The sequence below is a fragment of the Phocoena sinus genome, chromosome 7 (genome assembly GCF_008692025.1).
Source record: "Phocoena sinus isolate mPhoSin1 chromosome 7, mPhoSin1.pri, whole genome shotgun sequence".
NCBI lineage: Eukaryota > Metazoa > Chordata > Mammalia > Artiodactyla > Phocoenidae > Phocoena > Phocoena sinus.
The window spans coordinates 70,268,576-70,290,368 of NC_045769.1; the positions used below are offsets into that span (position 1 = coordinate 70,268,576).

General features: G+C 38.2%; 1 protein-coding gene and 1 non-coding gene across 4 annotated transcripts in view; both read left to right on the forward strand.

Annotated features, from left to right (window-relative positions):
* KCNH7 (potassium voltage-gated channel subfamily H member 7) overlaps window positions 1-21,793 on the forward strand; it is a 475,457-nt gene that overhangs the window by 282,432 nt on the left and 171,232 nt on the right. The window lies entirely within an intron of this gene.
* Window positions 887-1,020, forward strand: LOC116757220. Its single transcript, XR_004350872.1, has one exon. It is a non-coding gene; the product is annotated as a U11 spliceosomal RNA (small nuclear RNA).

Below are 21,793 nucleotides of genomic sequence, written 5' to 3' on the forward strand. Positions count from 1 at the left end.
CTCACAACATCTATAAAAATGGTTCCTTTAACAGAGCTTTGGATATAAGAATTTCAAAGTGAACTTTATTTTTTTAAAAACACCAGATTTGAGTAGGACACATAAAAGTGGGGCACATAAAATGGTACTCAAGTTTGAGTAAAATTTTTAAAAAGGCATATTTTATTTTTAACCATACCTTCCACATTGCAATTTGTGATCAGTTTACTCTCTAATTAATATAGTTTGACATTTTTTTTTTTTTTTCAGACTTTTGATTTTGGACTCAAAGCATACATTTGTACCATAGCCCATAGTAGGTGGAATACCTAGTGCATTATGCTGCAAGGGGTAATTGCAACTTGAGGGAGAAAGTGGGATTCTTCTGATTGTCACCTGAACTGGGTTTCACTGTAGTTCTGGAGGAGGTAGACAGAGAGGCAGAAGAAAGGAGAGAGTTAAAGCCTTTGCAAAAATTCACAGAATGTAGGCAAGTGATTCAGATCAAGAGCACTGCCGTATTGGTAGAGAGATGGGAGAACGAACTGGAAAGAGTAAAACCCAGCTCAAGTACTGCGAGGGGAAAAAACAGTCACAGCGCAGCTGCTGTGGAGCAGAGTACCTGGGTGGCACATACACTAGAAGTGTCCCTTGATCACTGCCCCCATCACAGACCTCACTTGGTTGTGGGCATGCAGGAGGATGAATAACTTAATTTTGACTCTTCTTTATATTTATTTCCAAAATTATTCTGTAGTATATGAGGGGAAAAAATTTATTTTAAAGACACTTCTTATAAATGTCCCTAAAATGATGTCTATATGAACCTAAGTAAATAACCTCAAATTATAATAATCTTAAAAAAAGCATTGTGTGAATTATTTTTTATTAGTAAAAATCAAATGTCAAAAAGGGCTTCTGTCGAGAGTGGCACACATAAGGTAGATCATTTGCTCTTTGTCTGGAATCAACATCGAGAGATCTCAGAAGCATAATTTTTTGGTATCTGGGCAGCTGGTGATCGTTGGTCCTGGTGCCCCTGGTTTTTAGTCTGGAAAAGCAGAGTGTTTTTTTCCAGTCAGCTAGAATGGTAATGTAGAGTTTTTCCAAACATGCGTGTTGTCACAGGTTTTGTAATTTCTAGAGCTCTAGCAATAAATTTTTGATGACCAAAAAGAATCAAATGTCATGTTAATTAACCACAGAAACAGATCCCACAGTTAAGGCAATAAGCCAATTTTCAGAATGCTTTTTAATGTAAAACTGTTTCGCTAGGGAATTAATATGTCCTTTGTAATTTTTAATAACTTATGAAGCTATTTGAATATCAAAAACCCCACCTGTTTTCTGTAACAGATTGATAATTAGGAAGAGATCTTGGAAGATGTAATTTTATTTATCAACTTATATTCAATTCACAGCTGACTTCACATTGATTTTCCTTCAAATGATTCATTAGGATTCTTTAATATAGAGCTCTTTAATTGTGGTCTTGTAACTGAGTTCTTTAGAAATTGTCTCTTACTCTGGAATCTAGTTCCTTAAATTCTCTGGCTCTTAATGCTTAAGTTACGTTAGGAAATGTTCCTTTTGTTTCCACCAGTATTCACTCTACACCCTAATTAGTCTCTAGATATCTCTTGGGTATGTAGCTGAGATATGTCTTGTTATGTTAAGAAAAAAGGAAGTGCAAAATTCTTGAATATGGTGTCTTTGCAGAAGAAAGTGTCAATTAAAGCACTCCGTGTTTTTTCTGCACATATATATGTCTTATCAAAATAATTTAAAATTCTTTTCACAAGATGATGCAGAGTTTGAAGGTTGAAATCTAATACTTTGTACAATGCATACACTTTTAAATAGTTGCTTCCCATAATATAAAGATAATTTTGCTCATGATTTGAGGCATCTTCGAGACATCTGTCTATGCAATGTTTCCTCCTACTTTTAAGGATATTCAAAATAAATTACCATATTCTTTAGATTAGGTGGACTATTATTCAAAGAAAATGGCTTTATTAAAATAATTATATATCCCCACACAGACATACTTCCCCCACTCTAGTTTGGGAATTTAAAATCAAAACAACAAATTAATCTGCAAAACTTTTCACCATCAAACTTACTATGAATCTGCTAAGGTGTCACTACAGCTCATTAAGGGCAAGGGCTGTACCTGAGTCTTACTCATTTTTTTTTTAATTAAATTTTTTTTTGGGGGGGCTCCGTTTGGTCTTTGTTGCTGCGTGCGCGCTTTCTTTAGCTGCAGCAAGCCGGGCTGCTCTTCATTGCTGTGGGCGGGCTTTTCATTGCAGTGGCTTCTCTTGTTGCCGAGCACGGGCTCTAGGTGCGCGGGCTCAGTAGTTGTGGCACACAGGCCCTAGAGCATGCGGGCTTCAGTAGTTGCAGCATGTGGACTCAGTAGTTGCAGCGTGTGGGCTCAGTAGTTACAGCGTGTGGACTGTAGGGTGCAAGCTCAGTAGTTGTTGTACACGGGCTTAATTGCTCGGCGGCATGTGGGATCTTCCCGGACCAGGGCTCGAACCTGTGTTCCCTGCATTGGCAGGTGGATTCTTAACCACTGCGCCACCAGGGAAGTCCTTACTCATCTTTAAATACATCTTTGTGACAGTGCCTGGCAAATAGAAAGGTCTAATAACCTGTTTGCAGAATGAATGAACTAACTACTCTAACTTCACCTAATTGCATGTAATAGCTTGCTCTCCTTCATTATGATTGCAGTTATATAAAGGGTGTTTTATTCATTTTCTGAGTATATTTGAATATGCATCTAGGCTAACAATAGAAATTTAAATTTTAATCATTGCTTCTTCAATTTGGAGCATGGAGAGATGAAGGGTCACAGTGTAAGGGTTTGCTACATGTTGACCTTTGCCTATATCATGCATTCACCTATTAATATTTAATGACCACCTACAGTATACGAAGTTGTGTGCTAGGCACTGAGAAACGAGTACTTAAAAATATTTCAAATGTTTAGCAGTCACATGATTCCTATCTTGGATTAAAATAGACTTTTATTGTTTCTAATTATTTAATCATCTTCCTGTAGAAGAATTAGGTATGCTTGTCACATTGACGTTGAGTTTAACCATATGTTTTAGGCTAATGAAATATGAGTGTAAGTGATATATGTTGCATTTGAACAAAAGTTTTAAAAGGCATTGCGTGGTTCAGTCATTGAATTTTCCTCTGCCATGAGAACAATGTGCCCCAAATAGTGACAGCCCCTTTATCCTGGGTCCTGGAATAAAGAAGGATCTAGGAACAGAGCCAATGACAACCCACAGCTACCTTAGTCTATATTAGTAGGAGCAAAAACTAAGGCATTTTTTGAGTAGGTTACTGAGATTTGGAAACTTGCTTTATCCACAGTGTAGTCTTCGAAATGTGACTAATATACATGGACAAAGTTCAACAGTAGTTTCCCAGGTAATTTTAATGTCAGAAAATTATTCTCACAAAGTGGCTTTCTGCCTTAAAAAATGTAGAAATTTCTACTGATCACATTGAAAAATAAAAACTAGATCTGTCTGACTCCATGATTTATCTACTGTACCAAATTCCCTTTAATGTAATACTAATGATAATTGCTGTAATAGGAGTATGAGATGACATCTATCAAACACACTCTTTGACTTTATTACACTTTCATACTTCATCTTCCCAACACTTATACATGGAAGGCATTTTTCTTTTCTAGGTTAAAAAAATTAAGTTATTTGCCCAAAATCACATCTGTCTTCACTCTTACCCACTTCTCATTCTTGTTTCTTAACTGCTTTTCAAACAGTTTTTGCAGTAAAAGTCTGTAAAGGAACTGTGATACAAAGGAAAGGGTTCTGAAGACAGAAGACCTGTTTCACTCTCCATTACTAGCTATGTGACTTTAAGGGCATCACTTAACTTACTTATCACTCAGGTTACTGATCCGTAAAATGAGTTTGATGCAGGCTCAAAACAAGAAATATACATGAAAGGTCTTTATAAATTATGAGGTACAAAGATGTATGATATTGTCACAGTTATATAGAAAGAATGATCTTCCCTCTTTTGATCATTAACTTTGTAGGTCAACAGCAATTATCCACAGACTTCTCATGGTTTTACCAGAAATATCCCCTCTGTGGATTCACTCTTTACTGCCAACCTTTTTTTTCCCACTCTGCATACTCCATTTCCCAATCACCAGTGATCAAAAGAAAAAAACAAACTGAGACAGAAAAATAGACAGTCAGAAATGTAAAGAGGCATAGTCAGCTTTATTTATAATGATCACTCTCAGTTAGGAAGAGATAGCCTGTGGTAACCAAGCTCATATATCCAGGAATTTAACCTTTCCTTGTCAATGACATAAGAAACTTTTTTATATCAGATATATTTTGCAAAGATTAGGCAAGGTTGCTTTTTAAGCGACTGCAGCAGGTTGCATTTTCCAAAGACAGCTGTACCAATATCTCCCCTATCTCTCATCTCTTGCCACTGTCCTATCAAAAGAGAGAGCCTATTTCTTTACTCCTTTAAATATAGGTGGACCCTGTGGCCTCTTTGACCAATAGAACATGAAAGAAATAATGCTATCCTAGTTCCAGGCTTAGGCTTTCATTGACCTGGCAGCTTCCCCTTTCTGCCTCCTGTAAAGCTCACAACTGAACACTCATTCTTGGGATGCTTCCTCTAGAAATTAAGGCACCATTCTCTGAGAAGCCCAAGCCACTTGAAGGTCCATGTAAGCATTCCAGTCAGTAGCTCTACTTAAGCTCCCAACCATCAGCCAGCTTCAACTGCCAGCCATGTAAAGTGCACCATCTTGGATAGCCAGTCCAGTCCAGCCTTCAGATGACTGCAACGACAACCGAAATCTCACTGAAACATGAAGGAAACTAAGCTTGAACAAGTCAGCTCAGAACTTAACCTACAGAACGATGCAAAATAATAATAAATTATTTATTTGTTGGGATGGTTTGCTACATCGCAATAGCTACCAGAACACTATCTACTGCATGATTTTCCAGACGTGATTGTCCTTTGTTTCATTCTATAAATCCATTAATACAATTTAACTAAAACCAACATGATTTTTAAAATCATTTAGTGATTTCATTGTATTGATGCTATGTGTTTTTAAAATTCTATAAACTAACTTTAAAATGAAGACATTATTTCACGTTTTGAAGCTTACTGTAAAAATTTTTAGGAAAAGATGGACTAGCATGCGAAGACAAAACATATTGAATTTTTATTCAATTATTTGCGTGGGGATTTGGGGATCTAAACTGAATTTATTTTAAAAATAATGGATTTTGAAGACTCAGTAAGACAGGTGTTCAAGTATCAGTTTTCTTGCATTTTAAATAATGTATCATAGCTGGTAAATTGCAACCAGGTGTTTCCCACTGATTTCCTCTTTTGTGGGGATCTTTTTTTTTTTCCCAAATGAAAAATACCTTTCTTCTTTTTTGTAATTATAAAAGTAATACACACTCTTTATTGAGAATTCCAGCATAGACTGTAAAAAAAGTAGAGGTAAGAGTCATTTTAATATTCACATCCCAAAGATTGTGTTAGATAATCAAGTGTCTTTGGCAAGTTATTTCATCTCTCTGTGATTCAGTTTCATCTACAAAATCAAAATAATAATAATTCTTAGGCTTTCTGTGGAACTACATAAAATGATACATGCAGAACACATATAACAGAGTCTGGAATAAAATAAGTATTCAATATGTTAGTTTTAATTAGTAACAGTTTGATGTATAAGTGTGTTTCCTTCCAGATTGCTATTCTAAGCATGCATAATTACATGTATACACTTTTAGCAAAACTTTGTGGAATCATAAATGCTTAGTTTTCAAGCGAATTTTTTTAACTCTTCACTATATCATAGGGATATAGTTTTACAACAATACATAGAGATATGCCTCATTCCTCCTTATAACCACATTGTATTCTAATTTATAAAAACATATGTAAAATATACCCAGAGTTCTATTTCAATTATTTTTTTTTTTTTACAATTTGAGCTAGTATATAAAACACTGCAATGAACATTCTTATTTTAAAAAGTATCTCACGCATAGGATTCTATAAACAAGAAAACCAGAAAAAATAGTATCTTAAAATATATGGAACTTTTTACTCAAATAGCTCAGAATATTTTATGATCATATGGCACATGCTTTATTAACTCTAAACCCTTATAGAAACCATGAGTCTGCTCATCTACATGCAGACAAAATTCTAATAAAACCAATATATAGGACCACAAAAACTAGAAAAATCAAAAACCTAAAATCCCCATAATATTATCAGGCTCCATAAATAATCAAGTTTAGTTAAGGACTTTGGGTGCCTGTATTATGTTCAGCATGTCATGAAGAGAACCTTTATTTCATTATGTCATGTAAAATTCTAATCAAAGACTAAGTAAGTTCCAAACATATGTGAATATCTGAAGACAGAATTTGGGTAAAGAATATCAACCATAGATACTGACAAATTGAATGAAACTGAGGTATTAGCATGCTAACATTGAACTGACATAAAGATTAATACAAAATGTCAGAGAGTGAGTTATTTAATTGGTATTAACCCCCAGTAAATTTCACACAGCGGGACCAACCTGCCTGTCTTATCCTTTCTTCTCTGCTTTAAGCAGGATATTCAAACACTAACAGTGATAGAGCCAAGAGGTTTGGCTTGATGGAGGAGAGGAAGGGAAGAATTTGACTCCAATAGTTTCATTAGCCCCTGATCCCAATCCTCCTACAAATACATGTAAGATCCCTGTAGAAACATCAAGCTTGCTATGAAAACACAGCTCTGACCAGTTTCCTGTTCCTCGCCTTCTAACCAAGTTCCTCTCATTTGACAATTCTGGATTCCCCACTGACTGCTAGATGTTTGGGCAACTTTCACATAATAAATCTTTTACATGGAGTCATGTGGACACATGTATGAAATGTTTTACCAGAAGCTTTTGGCTTCTTAGATTCATATGAAGTCTTCTTTTTCTAGAAGTGTTGTAGACAAATACATGCATAAATAAAGTATATCCCCTATGGTACACTGAATGATGGCCCTGGAAAGAGGTCTATGCCCTAAACCCCAGAACCTGTGAATATATTACTTTACACTGCAAAAGGGACTCTGCAGATATGATTAGGTTAAGGATCTTGAGATGGGTAGATTCTTCTGGATTTTCCATGTGGGCCCAATGTCATCACAAGGGTCTTTATAAAATTGGGGCAGGAATGTCACAGTCAGTGAAGGTGATGTGACCCCAGAAGCAGAGGGAAGGAAGAGAGTATGAAGACGATTAGAAGATGTGACATTAATTGCTTGAAAATGGAGGAAGGGGTTATGAACCAAGGAATGCAGGTGACCTCTAGAAGCTGTAAAAAACAAAAAAAACGTATTCATCCCTAGAGCCTCCAGAATGCAGCCCTGCCAGCCCATTTTGGATTTCTGACCTCCAGAACTGTAAAATAATTAATTCATATTGTTTTTTTTTTTTTTTTTTTTGTTTGGTTTGGTTTTTCAACATTATTTTATTTATTTATTTTATCATTTACTTTTTACTTTTTTATTTTTTAATTTTCATTTATTTATTTAATACAGCAGGTTCTTATTAGTTATCTATTTTATAAATATTAGTATATGTATGTCAATCCTAACCTCCCAATTCATCCCCGCCCACCCCACCACTTTCCCCACTTGGTGTCCATACGTTTGTTCTCTACATCTGTGTCTCTATTTCTGCCTTGCAAACCGGTTCATCTGTACCATTCTTCTAGATTCCACATATATGAGTTAATATACGATACTTATTTTTCTCTTTCTGACTTACTTCACTCTGTGTGACAGTCTCTAGGTCCTTCCACGTCTCTACAGATGACCCAGTTTTGTTCCTTTTTATAGCTGAGTAATATTCCATTGTACATATGTACCATATCTTCTTTATCCATTCATCTGTCGATGGACACTTAGGTTGCTTCCATGACCTGGCTATTGTAAATAGTGCTGCAATGAACATTGGGGTGCATGTGTCTTTTTGAATTATGGTTTTCTCTGGATATATGTCCAGTAGTGGGATTGCTGGGTCATATGGTAATTCTATTTTTAGTGTTTTTTTTTTTTTTTTTTTTTTTTTAAACATCTTTATTGGGGTATAATTGCTTTACAATGGTGTGTTAGTTTCTGCTTTACAACAAAGTGAATCAGCTATACATATACATATGTTCCCATATGTCTTCACTCTTGCATCTCCCTCCCTCCCACTCTCCCCATCCCACCCTTCCAGGCTGTCACAAAGCACCGAGCTAATATCCCTGTGCCTTGCGGCTGCTTCCCCCCAGCTATCTACCTTACTACGTTTGTTAGTGTGTATATGTCCATGACTCTCTCTCGCCCTGTCAAAACTCACCCTTCCCCCTCCCCATATCCTTAAGTCCGTTCTCCAGTAGGTCTGCGTCTTTATTCCTATCTTACCCCTAGGTTCTTCATGACATTTTTTTCCCTTAAATTCCATATATATGTGTTAGCATACGGTATTTGTCTTTTTCTTTCTGACTTACTTCACTCTGTATGACAGATTCTAGGTCTATCCATCTCATTACAAATAGCTCAATTTCATTTCTTTTTAAGGCTGAGTAATATTCCATTGTGTATATGTGCCACATCTTCTTTATCCATTCATCCGATGATGGGCGCTTAGGTTGTTTCCATGTCCTGGCTATTGTAAATAGAGCTGCAATGAACATTTTGGTACATGACTCTCTTTGAATTTTGGTTTTCTCAGGGTATATTCCAAGTAGTGGGATTGCTGGGTCATATGGTAATTCTATTTGTAGTTTTTTAAGGAACCTCCATACTGTTCTCCACAGTGGCTGAACCAATTCACATTCCCACCAGCAGTGCAAGAGTGTCCCCTTTTCTCCACACCCTCTCCAGCATTTATTGTTTATAGATTTTTTGATGATGGCCATTCTGACTGGTGTGAGATGATATCTCATTGTAGTTTTGATTTGCATTTCTCTAATGATTAATGATGTTGAGCATTCTTTCATGTGTTTGTTGGCATTCTGTATATCTTCTTTGGAGAAATGTCTATTTAGGTCTTCTGCCCATTTTTGGATGGGGTTGTTTGTTTTTTTGTTATTGAGCTGCATGAGCTGCTTGTAAATTTTGGAGATTAATCCTTTGTCAGTTGCTTCATTTGCAAATGTTTTCTCCCATTCTGAGGGTTGTCTTTTGGTCTTGGTTATGGTTTCCTTTGCTGTGCAAAAGCTTTGAAGTTTCATTAGGTCCCATTTGTTTATTTTTGTTTTTATTTCCATTACTCTAGGAGGTGGGTCAGAAAGGATCTTGCTGTGATTTATGTCATAGAGTGTTCTTCCTATGTTTTCTTCTAAGAGTTTGATAGTTTCTGGCCTTACATTTAGGTCTTTAATCCATTTTGAGCTTATTTTTGTGTATGGTGTTAGGGAGTGATCTAATCTCATACTTTTACATGTACCTGTCCAGTTTTCCCAGCACCATTTATTGAAGAGGCTGTCCTTTCTCCACTGTACATTCCTGCCTCCTTTATCAAAGATAAGGTGTCCATATGTGCGTGGGTTTATCTCTGGGCTTTCTATCCTGTTCCACTGATCTATCTTTCTGTTTTTGTGCCAGTACCATACTGTCTTGATTACTGTTGCTTTGTAATATAGTCTGAAGTCAGGGAGCCTGATTCCTCCAGCTCCTTTTTTCGTTCTAAAGATTGCTTTGGCTATTCGGGGTCTTTTGTGTTTCCATACAAATTGCGAAATTTTTTGTTCTAGTTCTGTGAAAAATGCCAGTGGTAGTTTGATAGGGATTGCATTGAATCTGTAGATTGCTTTGGGTAGTAGAGTCATTTTCACAATGTTGATTCTTCCCATCCAAGAACATGGTATATCTCTCCATCTATTTGTATCATCTTTAATTTCTTTCATCAGTGTCTTATAATTTTCTGCATACAGGTCTTTCGTATCCTTAGGTAGGTTTATTCCTAGATATTTTATTCTTTTTGTTGCAATGGTAAATGGGAGTGTTTTCTTGATTTCACTTTCAGATTTTTCATCATTAGTATATAGGAATGCCAGAGATTTCTGTGCATTAATTTTGTATCCTGCTACTTTACCAAATTCATTGATTAGCTCTAGTAGTTTTCTGGTAGCATCTTTAGGATTCTCTATGTATAGTATCATGTCATCTGCAAACAGTGACAGCTTTACTTCTTCTTTTCCGATTTGGATTCCTTTTATTTCCTTTTCTTCTCTGATTGCTGTGGCTAAAACTTCCAAAACTATGTTGAATAAGAGTGGTGAGAGTGGGCAACCTTGTCTTGTTCCTGATCTTAGTGGAAATGCTTTCAGTTTTTCACCATTGAGGATGATGTTTGCTGTGGGCTTGTCATATATTGCTTTTATTATGTTTAGGAAAGTTCCCTCTATACCTACTTTCTGGAGGGTTTTTATCATAAATGGGTGTTGAATTTTGTCGAAAGCTTTCTCTGCATCTATTGAGATGATCATATGGTTTTTCTCCTTCAATTTGTTAATATGGTTTATCACATTGATAGATTTGCGTATATTGAAGAATCCTTGCATTCCTGGAATAAACCCCACTTGATCATGGTGTATGATCCTTTTAATGTGCTGTTGGATTCTGTTTGCTAGTATTTTGTTGAGGATTTTTGCATCTATGTTCATCAGTGATATTGGCCTGTAGTTTTCTTTCTTTGTGACATCCTTGTCTGGTTTTGGTATCAAGGTGATGGTGGCTTCGTAGAAGGAATTTGGGAGTGTTCCTCCCTCTGCTATATTTTGGAAGAGTTTGAGAAGGATAGGTGTTAGCTCTTCTCTAAACGTTTGATAGAATTCACCTGTGAAGCCATCTGGTCCTGGGCTTTTGTTTGTTGGAAGGTTTTTAATCACAGTTTCAATTTCAGTGCTTGTGATTGGTCTGTTCATATTTTCTATTTCTTCCTGATTCAGTCTTGGCAGGTTGTGCATTTCTAAGAATTTGTCCATTTCTTCCAGATTGTCCATTTTATTGGCATAGAGTTGCTTGTAGTAATCTCTCATGATTTTTTTTATTTCTGCAGTGTCAGTTGTTACTTCTCCTTTTTCATTTCTAATTCTATTGATTTGAGTCTTCTCCCTTTTTTTCTTGATGAGTCTGGCTAGTGGTTTATCTATTTTGTTTATCTTCTCAAAGAACCAGCTTTTAGTTTTATTGATCTTTGCTATTGTTTCCTTCATTTCTTTTTCATTTATTTCTGATCTGATTTTTATGATTTCTTTCCTTCTGCTAGTTTTGGGTTTTTTTTGTTCTTCTTTCTCTAATTGCTTGAGGTGCGAGGTTAGGTTGTTTATTCGAGATGTTTCCTGCTTCTTAAGGTGGGCTTGTATTGCTATAAACTTCCCCCTTAGAACTGCTTTTGCTGCATCCCATAGGTTTTGGGTCGTTGTGTCTCCATTGTCATTTGTTTCTAGGTATTTTTTTATTTCCTCTTTGATTTCTTCAGTGATCACTTCATTATTAAGTAGTGTATTGTTTAGCCTCCATGTGTTTGTATTTTTTACAGATCTTTTCCTGTAATTGATATCTAGTCTCATGGCGTTGTGGTCGGAAAAGATACTTGATACAATTTCAGTTTTCTTAAATTTACCAAGGCTTGATTTGTGACCCAAGATATGATCTATCCTGGAGAATGTTCCATGAGCACTTGAGAAAAATGTGTATTCTGTTGTTTTTGGATGGAGTGTCCTATAAATATCAATTAAGTCCATCTTGTTTAATGTATCATTTAAAGCTTGTGTTTCCTTATTTATTTTCATTTTGGATGATCTGTCCATGGGTGAAAGTGGGGTGTTAAAGTCCCCTACTATGAATGTGTTACTGTTGATCTCCCCTTTTATGGTTGTTAGTATTTGCCTTATGTATTGAGGTGCTCCTATGTTGGGTGCATAAATATTTACAATTGTTATATCTTCTTCTTGGATCGATCCCTTGATCATTATGTAGTGTCCTTCTTTGTCCCTTTTAATAGTCCTTATTTTAAAGTCTATTTTGTCTGATATGAGAATTGCTACTCCAGCTTTCTTTTGGTTTCCATTTGCATGGAATATCTTTTTCCATCCCCTTACTTTCAGTCTGTATGTGTCTCTAGGTCTGAAGTGGGTCTCTTGTAGACAGCATATATAAGGGTCTTGTTTTTGTATCCATTCAGCCAATCTGTGTCTTTTGGTGGGAGCATTTAGTCCATTTACATTTAAGGTAATTATTGATATGTATGTTCCTATTTCCATTTTATATATTGTTTTGGGTTCGCTACTATAGGTCATTTCCTACTCTTGTGTTTCGTGTCTAGAGAAGTTCCTTTAGCATTTGTTGTAAAGCTGGTTTGGTGGTGCTGAACTCTCTCAGCTTTTGCTTGTCTGTAAAGGTTTTAATTTCTCCATCAAATGTGAATGAGATCCTTGCTGGGTAGAGTAGTCTTGGTTTCAGGCTATTCTCCTTCATCACTTTCAGTATGTCCTGCCACTCCCTTCTGGCTTGTAGGGTTTCTGCTGAGAGATCAGCTGTTAACCTTATGGGGATTCCCTTGTGTGTTATTTGTTGTTTTTCCCTTGCTGCTTTTAATATGCTTTCTTTGTATTTAATTTTTGACAGTTTGATTAATATGTGTCTTGGCGTGTTTCTCCTTGTATTTATCCTGTATGGGACCCTCTGTGCTTCCTGGACTTGATTAACTATTTCCTTTCCCATATTAGGGAAGTTTTCAACTATAATCTCTTCAAATATTTTCTCAGTCCCTTTCTTTCTTTCTTCTTCTTCTGGAACCCCTATAATTCGAATGTTGGTGCGTTTCATGTTGTCCCAGAGGTCTCTGAGACTGTCCTCAGTTCTTTTCATTCTTTTTTCTTTATTCTGCTCTGCAGTAGTTATTTCCACTACTTTATCTTCCAGGTCACTTATCCGTTCTTCTGCCTCAGTTATTCTGCTATTGATCCTATCTAGAGTGATTTTAATTTCATTTATTGCATTGTTCATCGTTGCTTGTTTCATCTTTAGTTCTTGTAGGTCCTTGTTAACTGTTTCTTGCATTTTGTCCATTCTACTTCCAAGATTTCGGATCATCCTTACTATCATTATTCTGAATTCTTTTTCAGGTAGATTGCCTATTTCCTCTTCATTTGTTAGGTCTGGTGGGTTTTTATCTTGCTCCTTCATCTGCTGTGTGTTTTTCTGTCTTCTCATTTTGCTTATCTTACTGTGTTTGGGGTCTCCTTTTTGCAGGCTGCAGGTTCGTAGTTCCCGTTGTTTTTGATGTCTGTCTCCAGTGGCTAAGGTTGTTTCAGTGGGTTGTGTAGGCTTCCTGGTGGAGGGGACTAGTGCCTGTGTTGTGCTGGATGAGGCTGGATCTTGTCTCTCTAGTGGGCAGGTTCACGTCTGGTGGTGTGTTTTGGGGTGTCTGTGGCCTTATTATGATTTTAGGCAGCCTCTCTGCTAATGGGTGGGGTTGTGTTCCTGTTTTGCTAGTTGTTTGGCATAGGTTGTCCAGCACTATGGCTTGCTGGTCGTTGAGTGAAGCTGGGTGCTGGTGTTAAGATGGAGGTCTCTGGGATATTTCCACCGTTTAATATTATGTGGAGCTGGGAGGTCTCTTGTTGACCAGTGTCCTGAAGTTGGCTCTCCTACCTCAGAGGCAGAGCCCTGACTCCTGGCTGGAGCACCAAGAGCCTTTCATCCACACAGCTCAGAATAAAAGGGAGAAAAAGTAGGGAGAATTAGTAGAAGTATGAGTAAAGAAAGAGGGAAAGGAGGAAAGGAAGGAAGGAAGAAAGAAGCAAAGAAGGAAAGAAAGGAGGGAGGGAGGGAGGGAGGGAGGAAGGAAGGAAGGAGGGAAAGAAGGAAAAAAAGACAGAAAGAAAGATGATACAGTAAAAATAAAGTAAAGTATAATATAGTTATTGAATTAAAAAATATTTAGAAAAAAAAAAAAAAGGGACGGATAGAACCTTAGGACAAATGTTGGAAGCAAAGCTATACAGAGAAAATCTTACACAGAAGCATACACATACACCTTCACAAAAAGAGGTAAAGGGGGAAAAATCATAAATCCTGCTCCCTGAGACCACCTCCTCAATTTGGGGTGATTCGTTGTCTAAAGGAGGGAGGGAAGGAAGGAAAGAAAGAAAGAACGAAGGTAAAGTATAATAAAGTTATTACAATTAAACTTAATTATTAAGAAAAAGAATTTTTAAAAAAAAGTCATGGACGGATATAGCCCTAGGACAAATGGTGGAAGCTAGAGTATACAGACTAGATGTCACACAGAAGCATACACGTACACATTCACAAAAAGAGGAAAAGGGAAAAAAATCATAGATCTCGCTCCTAAATTCCACCTCTTCAATTTGGGATCATTCCTTGTCTATTCAGGTATTCCACAGATGCAGGGTATATCAAGTTGATTGTGGAGCTTTAATCCGCTGCTTCTGTGGCTGCTGGGAGAGATTTCCCTTTCTCTTCTTTGTTCTCACAGCTCACAGGAGCTCAGCTTTGGATTTGGCCCTGCCTCTTGCGTGTAGGTCGCTGGAGGGCGTCTGTTTTTTCGCTCAGACAGGACGGGGTTAAAGGAGCCGCTGATTCGGGGCCTCCGGCTCACTCAGGCCGGGGGTTGGGGGATGGGGGAAGGAGGGGCACTGCGTGCGGGGCCGGCCTGCGGCGGCAGAGGCAGCGTGACGTTGCGGCAGAGGCCGGCGTGACGTTGCACCAGCCTGAGGCCCGCCGTGCGCTGTCCCGGGGACGTTGTCCCTGGATCCCGGGAACCTGGCAGTGGCGGGCTGCACAGGCTCCGCGGAAGAGGGGTGTGGAGAGTGACCTGTGCTCGCACACAGGCCCCTTGGTGGCGGCAGCAGCAGCCTTAGCGTCTCCCGCCCGTCTCTGGGGTCCGCGGTTGTAGCCGCGGCTCGCGCCCGTCTCTGGGGTTTGCGCTTTCAGCCGCGGCTCGCGCCCGTCTCGGGGGCTCGCGCCCTCAGCCGCGGCTCGCGCCCGTCTCTGGGGTTCGCGCTTTTAGCCGCGGCTCGCGCCCGTCTCTGGAGTTCCTTTAAGCAGCGCTCTTAAACCCCTCTCCTCGCGCACCAGGAAACAAAGAGGGAAGAAAAAGTCTCTTGCCTCTTCGGCCGGTGCAGGCTTTTCCCCGAACTCCCTCCCGGCTAGTCGTGGTGCACTAACCCCTTCAGGCTATGTTCAAGCCGCCAACCCCAGTCCTCTCCCTGAGCTCCGTCCAAAACCAAAACCCGAGCCTCAGCTCGCAGCCCCGCCCGCCCCGGTGGGTGAGCAGCAAGCCTCTCGGGTTGGTGAGTGCTGGTCGGCACCGATCGTCTGTGCAGGAATCTCCCCGCTTTGCCCTCCGCACCCGTCGCTGTGCACTACTCCGCGGTCCCGAAACTCCCCCCTCTGCCTCCCGCAGTCTCCGCCCGCGGAGGGGCTTCCTAGTGTGTGGAAACTTTTCCTCCTTCACAGCTCCCTCCCACTGGTGCAGGTGCCGTCCTTATTCTTTTGTCTCTGTTTTTTCTTTTGCCCTACCCAGTTACGTGGGGAGTTTCTTGCCTTTTGGGAGGTCTGAGGTCTTCTGCCAGCCTTCAGTAGGAGTTCTGTAGGAGTTGTTCCACGTGTGGATGTATTTCTGGTGTATCCGTGGGGAGGAAGGCGATCTCCGCGTCTTACTCTTCCGCCATCTTCAAGGTCCCCCCCATTCATATTGTTTTAACTTACTAGGTTTGTAATAATTTGTTGTAGCAGCAATAGGAAACTAATACACTCCCAGTGAGGTATGTCACGACAAAGAATTGCATAGCTCGTTTCTTCACAGTAAAGTAGCCAAATATGTAAAGTTTAAGAAGAGTATGACTAGCTAGAGACACTTGTCATAGAAATATTCACGTGCTGAATTCTGATAAGAACACAAGAGTGGTTATATTTTATACCTCTCTTTGTAATCCTCACTCATTTCCCTCAGTGTTCACGCATAAGTTCATTCTAGTTGTATCCTTCCAAACTGACACAAAAGGGTATGGAGTAAACTACATCTTACTTTTACTGCTTTTTGTCACAATGATTTTGAACTATCTCTGTAGCTGTGCCAAGGATGAAGTGACTTGTTTCTTGAAGTTAGGATCCCTAAGTCACTGATAACCCAATATTCCCTAAATCTTAGAAAGAAGTACACCTGGGGTGTGTAAGCAAATGCAACTAACATAGTTACTTCAGATCCAACTCTACTATGAGTTATAGCCATGCAGTTTCTGGTAGAACCTACTATTGGAAGTTTATTTATTCATTAAACTTGAATCAAAACCTTTGTGCAGAAGGGTTATGTGGTTTTAATAAACATAAACAAGCCGAGAGTGGCATAATTTCATTTTATACTCAAATTGGGAAGTTAACTTATACAGGAATAACACAAGAGAATCCTGTGAAATAGACTATCAGTGTACACTGGAATAATAAAGTACAGAATCCTTTTAAAAGTGCTGAGGAGATTCAGATTAAAAGGTAACTGGAGCCCTTTGGGATTGTCTGTTACATTGCCCTTGACTCCCTAGGTTCCTGCAAAGAGAAGAGAAAAGCTACGATTCTTAAATTGTGTTTTTTAGATGAAGGCAACATGTATCTTTCTCACTGCTGGGTCCAAGGAACTATGAGAATGAGGTATCTAACATGGCCAGTTAGTGTCTTCATTTTAGACTTTCTTTTGTCACTTCTTTTGTCATGTTAGGAAGATTTGTATTTAAAAGGTTAATTACTCTTTGTCATACTTCTCCATTGGTTCCATAGTGCTCATAACAACTCTTAGAATAATTATGAAATGTAAAATTCACATTCTGTACCAAGAATTTAGTAATTAAAAACCCAAGCTGTAAAGTGGTAGTGAATAAAGAAAAATACTCAGGAGAACGAGGATTGCCAATCTTCCATGTTGAGGCTTAAAGGTGATTTTTAGTCTTTATATGTTGACATAAGGAATCTTTCCAATGCTGGAAATTTTTTCAAATGTTAAAAATGCCACAAGGGTTTAGATTATTACATGAATAATGAGCAAAGGAATTAAAACATACCAAGGATACGATACAAAATGATATAATAACCCAGTTATGTCATCTCAGAAATAAGGGGATCAATCCTTTTAAATGTATCATAATTAGATTCATTAAACCCTTCTTGATGTCCTTTGTAATTTCATCCTGTACATCTTGAAGTAACAAATTTCTTAAATATACTAATAATTATGAATAAAACTATGTTTTAGTTTCAATTTTAAGAATTCCTTTTTGTAACATTAGGAGGAACTGTCTTGTTCTAATTAAGACCTTTGAGGAGACCCAATAAATAGCACCTCCTTCCCTACCACACACCAAACATTAAACTAGTGGGAAAATATGATAAAAGCATGCAATTCCTGGAACAAAACTTCACCTTTACTACTCAAAAAAATGTCTCGGATAGCATTTTCTGGTTATATTTTTGGGAGGTTTAGACTTCCTAATATTAAACCCCAGAATACAACAGCCTTATCTACCCAGTTAGAGACATGAGAGAAGAAAATGTGCTCCCTTTGGTCAGGCTTATTCTTAAGAGGTAAAAAGAAGAGCTGAGTCAAACATTCCCAGCATACTGTCCCAATTCTGCCAACCAGATAAATCACACTACCTTTCCAAGGGCAAGGTGACCAAAGGGATGGAGAGGGGTCGGGAGTATTATGCGAATCTAGCTTTCTGGACATGAAAGGAAACATCTGGAAAGAAAAGAAGCAGCATTTCCCCACTAACTGGACTCACAGATTCTTTCCAATACACCTAATATGCAGTCCTTCTGTTTATCTATTTTTATAAACCTTGAGAATAGTCCCTTAATCTTTAATTTTCCAGATAAGGGGTATATCTGTAAGATGTATACTTCCTAAGAAAGTTTGGCCTGTTGCTCATTTTAATTGCGTATCTGGGGAACTTGTCTATCACTTAGGCACTTCCTGATGTCTAGTTAAGAAGGGTAACTCTTTATATTATCCTGGGAATGGATTAACCCTGTACTTTTTAACAGACCTTTTGTTTCTAGTGAGCCTCGAATACCTTTCCTAAGGATGTGCTCGGAACTGTTGTTGGTCTACTCAACAGGAACATGCTGGGCCTATGTCTATGGGCAGCAATGAAAATGCTCACTGTAGCTTTCTAATGACTCATAATTGCTGGTTGAGACCAATCCATCATCTTGCAAATATCATCCGGATTCATTATTCCTAAAATGCCTTGCCTTCAAATCCACACTGAAACTTTTTCTACCATTCCACACAGTCAACATAACTAAATCTCTATTCAGTGTATTCCCCATAGGTCAAAATTATACTACATGCACAAGCTCCCTGTGATTTTACTGAACTTTTGTAAAAATGTCAGATAAGACAAGTTCCAGAAGCAATTTTTGCTGTGTAGTAGTTTCTTACAGATGCCTGGTAAAATACTACAAATTAGCAGCTAAAAACCACGCCCATATATTAGCTCGTGGTTCTGGAGGTCAGAAGTCTGGGCACGGTGTGGCTGGGTTCTCTGCTCAGGGTCTTACCAGGTTGAAATCAAGCTATCATCCCGGGCTGTGGTTCTCACCTGAGCTCAGGTCTTCTTCAGGTGTACTGGTTGATGGCAGAATTCATTTTCTGTGGTTGTAGGTCTGTGTCCCTGCTTTCCTGTTAACTCTTAGTTTGGTGCCATATTCAGCTTCTAGGGGCTCCTGATCTCAGCTGTTCAAAATAGGGTGTTTGCTTTCTTCCAGACCAGCAAAGACTTCCCCTCCTGTGACCAGCCAGAGAAAGATTTCTGCCTTCCAATGTCCCAAATGATTACGTTAGGTTCCCCTGGATAATCTCCCTTTCTTAAAGTCAACTGTGCCATATGATGTAAATGAATTGTGAGAGTTAAACCCATCATATTCACTGTGGCTAGACTTATGCAGGATGTATATACCAGAGACAGAAAATCTTGGGGACCATCTTAGAATTCTACCTACCAAACACTGTTAACAAGTCCTAGGCATAGAAATGCCTGATTATTTCTCTCCTTTTTTCTTTCTTATTTTTGAATCAGCTCCTTATCTTTGCAAAACACTGTCCAAATGAGACTGTCATTCAATTTTTAAAATCTCTGGTAAATATCTGTTAAAAATTTTTTTTAAGTCTAAATGAATTACTTAAATAAACAGGTACTTAGAACCAGCCAAACCTGGGCAAGGGTCTGGATTCTCCTTCTTCATGGTGACTCGACCTCAGCCAGGTTAGTGATGTAGTTATGGAACCCTTTCAGTCTGTTTCCCTCTATAAGATGGAGACAGTAATTCCCACCTCTGGAGTGCTGTCAGTATTTAATGGGTGTGTTAAAATTCTTACCACAATGCTAGGTTCAGAGTAGCCAGTTTCTCTCCTTTTCCTTCGTTTTATTTATCTTTTCATTTTGGTTCTGCTTGGTTTTTATTTAAACTCAGAAATCTGCAATAGATCAAATAGACCAGATTTTGCCTTACAGAAAAATGTTACCGTTCCACCAACACATTATTCTCAACAGGGTTACAGTATTCTACAATTTATTACCATTGCCAACACCTTGCCTGGTATGGAAGAGCTCTAATTTGTTGATCCCTCTTAAAATGCTTATCATGGGAATCACACTGACCAGCATATTGATCATCAAAATAATAAATTACATACTTGGGGCGCCAGCACCACACCTTGAGTACTTTAAATATTGATCATGGGAGGTGATTTATTTATATTGGTTTTGTACAACACATTTAATGCGTTCTACTTATATAATGCGGTTCTAGAACTACTCCATGTCTAATAGAATTCTTAGCTGAGTTTCCTTTTCTACAGTGAGTAGAACTTCAGGGATCAAATTTGTTCCCCAGTTTATTGCCTTTGTTTTTTTCAATCATCCAATAACTTAGTTAACTTAATCAATCGCTTAGAAATTATTTGCAAGTGTCCCTCAAATTAGTTTTTGCTTAATTTTTTACACTTGACATTTGACTCTTACTAGGTTCCCTGATTCTTTTTTCACAATTTCTTCACTTCGGAAAAAAGTCTTAATTTTTTTTTTCTTCATTCAAGTGTGTAGTTTTATCACTTAGTCACGCAGGACTTGTGGTCAAGTTACTTTCTTCGAAATACATTGTGGTGCTTTTAAATGACTTAAAGGTTTCCCCTGGGATATTAATGAGTAGTTTTTTTTCAGTGTTTTAAATATTCTGTCAGTTTGGCTGTTTCTTTGTTTTCTTTTCTATCATTAGGCACCCTCCTTCCAATGGATATTTTTGGTTCCCCTCACTTCTATTAAAATGTTGAATTTGATCATGCTATTACCACTTAATAATTACCACTCTTCTGACCACTGCTCAGAGCTAAACCTACTACATTTCAGCCTCCTTGAAATTCTAAAGGAATTTTATCTCAAAGTCATTTATCATATCCAAATACCTGACACCCACATTTTGTCATGGTTACGATTTCTGCCAATCTATATGGGGATAAATGTGCTGCCTTATAACTATTACCTGGCTTAATTTTTTGGGTTCTCTTTGTCTTGTTTAACATATATGATTTATTCTCATTGTCCCAATATTTTGCTACATCTTTATTCCTTAAATATGGACTGTCTGCTTACCAAGTTTCCACTTACTTCCCTTGTTTTGTAGTATTTTTATCTTGGATGAATCAATATTCAAATATTTTTTGAATGCTCAAATCGAGTAATTTGAAGAGAGTTAATAAAAGAATAACACGTAAAAGCACAATAAGGAATGGTGCAGTGTTCCAGGCTGAGTAACAGTGAAGAGCCATTCGAAGAGGCAAGCAGAGGGAGTGATAATTATGGGAACCCTGGGGCTATATGAAGGCTGCCAGAAACTGAAATTTAGTGATGGATGCATCCAACTCTCTGCAACCCAGTAGGACTAGAGTGTAAGGAATAAATACGCCATCACTTTCCTCCCTTCCTTCGATTTCCTACCGGAAATCCCCACTGGCTAAAACCCAACTGGAATTCAGAGGATAACAGAGTCCTTTCAGCATCTTCTCTTCATTCTGAGCAGGAAAAGAAGGATACAGAGTGAGCCTGGAAGGGAAACTGAAGAAATCCTGCAGAAACACCAACAATGCTTACACCCCAATCTCAATGCCTTGTTAGAGAGGATGTGGCTTTAGAGCAGCATATGCCATTGTTCAATTTTTCTCCCTCCAACTGGGCTCTCAAATACCATTCACTGTCCATATATTTTGTCAAGCATTCCCTATCACCATGGCTCCTGAGATGAGCTTGGAAATACTTAACGCATTCTTAATTAAGATGCAACTTGTTGTCACCTCTCTGGGAAGCTTTCCATAAAGTCCACACGAAGACACTTTGAAATACATGATTGTTTCTCAGGTGCAGTTCTTAGAAGGAGCAGCATTTTAAAGAACATTAATGGCATCAATCCAATCTCCTCTTGTCAATCAAAATTTTGGAATAGGGCCTTCTTACTGTGCTTTCCAGTGATGTTACTAGATGACTCAATGTTGATTCGTTTCCTGTTCTTGTTAGCATTAATTGTAATAATATTGTCTGTTTTCTTTGTCCCTAGTAATTTACAACGACAGTAAAGGAAAGGAATCTAAGAAATAGTCTTTTCATCTTAAAAGTCTGAATCTCTTTCTTTTCAAATGTAATAT